Raw genomic sequence first — 2,215 nt, forward strand, 5'->3', positions numbered from 1 at the left:
AAGTATAATCAATATACTTTGGAATAATTCAGACATCCCTTGTACAATCCTGGACTCTGACTTTATTCTGGCAGTGAAGGCTTTTCCAGTACTACTTACCTTAATTCAAAGCCTGATCAGCTCATTGCCTCATTTCAGCAGAAGAAAATGTGACCTCCAACTCGGTTTCTATCTTACAAGATTCCTAAAATAGCAGGTGAGTCAGACCACAAAAGAGCCTTAAGACATAAAAGGCACTTCAGGCTCAAAGGCCACCCTTGAGGCCATTTTGCGTTTGACAGAGCAGTCATTGACTCCTCTTGTACCCCGGTAAGAGCAGAGGAAGAAGCTGGATGAGCTCAGTTCCACCTGGGCACTGACACCTCCAGCCATTCAATACCCAGGTTATCGCTTCTGAAGTTTTTCATGCTCTCTTGGCCACCAGTGCACTGATGAACAAATGCACTGAACACAGAACTTGCTGAGATTGTACACAGCTCTGTTTAAACCTTATGTCTGACTTACTTTTTGCTGAAGGGGAGAAGAAAAGATTGAGACAAAGCACTTAATAAAGAGAAGATAAAAGGAATATTTGAAAAAAAAGTTGTATGTACATTGCAGGTTTTCTGAAGAGCATTGGTGGCTGAATAGACAGATCTCCCTGCCTGTATTGACTAGACTCCATCCAGCTTAGATGCGGATGCTCACTGTAGGCATCTGCATTTTAAATATTTTCATGTAGATGAGCAAGTCTGAAAATTATTCCCCCATCTTTAACAGTGATTAGTCATTAACTAAATGGATTCTCCAACTTGGGGAATTTTTAGTTCAAGGCTAGATACCCACTCTCCCCACCCCTGTCCCCAAATATGCAGGTTTAATCACAGCTATGAAAACTAGATTTGAGGACCAAACAATTGAAAACTACTTTTAATTAAAACAAATTTCAAAACTGCCTCCTTCTTCTGAAAAGGAACCATTGCACTCGTAGAGCGATGGCCAGAGTACAGCCTCCAAACAATCAGTTTTCAGTGAGACTGATAATCCCCTGGCTCCATGTGAGGGGTGCAGGCTTCCTCGAGTGCTGGTACAAGCAGTTTTATGAAGACTTTGCCCAGACAGAATAACCTAAGCACGGAACACAGTAAGAAAAGAAAACAATTCCTGTCTGGGGACACCACGGTGGCAGGCTCTGCCTCAGGATTTCCTTCCTCTGAAGCTGATGTGCAGGGGAAAGTGGTCAATGAGGTGCCTGGGGGTGACACTCAGCCTCAGGGGGCACCCCCAAACTGCCTTGATCCTTCTCAGGGTGAATTCGGCATTGCCCAGCTTCTCAGAAGTCATAGAATCAGAGAAAGGTTTGGGTTGGAAAGGGCCTTAAAGATCATCCTGCTCCAACCCCCCTGCCATGGGCAGGGGCACGTCCCACTATACCAAGTTGCGCAAAGCTCCATCCAGCCTGGTCTTGAACACCTCCAGGGATGGGGCATCCACAGCTTCCCTGGGCAACCTGTTCCAGTGCCTCACCACCCTCACTGTAAAGAATTTCTTCCTAATATGTACCCTAAATCTCCCCTCTTCCAGTTTGAAGCCATTACCCCTTGTCCTATCACTACATGTCCATGTGAAAAGTCCTTCTTCCAGCTTTCTTGTAGCCCCCTTCAGGCACTGGGAGACCACTATAAGGTCTCCCCAGAGCCTTCTCCTCTCCAGGCTGAACAGCTCCAACTGTCTCAGCCTGTCCTCGTAGGAGAGGTGGTCCAGCCCTCTGATCATCTTCATGGACCTGCTTCAACAGGTCCATGTCCTTCCTGTGCTGTGGGCCCCAGAGCTGGACACAGTACTCCAGGTGGGGTCTCACCAGAGCAGAGCAGAGGAGCAGAATCACCTCCCGTGACCTGCTGGCCACGCTTCTTTTGACGCAGCCCAGGATACAGCTGGTTTTCTGGGCTGCCAGCGCACATCGGTGGGTCATACTGAGCTTCTCATCCACCGACACCCCCAAGTCTATTTATTTCCCTTAAATGACACCTCTTTGGGGCCCTGACGCCCGCTGCACCGGCCGAAAGGGCGGCATGCCGCGGGACGGGTGGCCGGGCCCCCTGCCCACCCCGGGGGTGCTGAGGGCCCGGCCCGGGCGGGCGGTGCCTGAGGGGAGGCGCGGGGGGGGAGAAGGAGGGGGGCTGCCGCCGCCATTGGGCCGCTCCTGCCCCGGGGGCGGGCCGGGGCCCGGGCC

Source organism: Calidris pugnax, unplaced genomic scaffold (genome assembly GCF_001431845.1).
Source record: "Calidris pugnax isolate Ruff unplaced genomic scaffold, ASM143184v1 scaffold44, whole genome shotgun sequence".
NCBI lineage: Eukaryota > Metazoa > Chordata > Aves > Charadriiformes > Scolopacidae > Calidris > Calidris pugnax.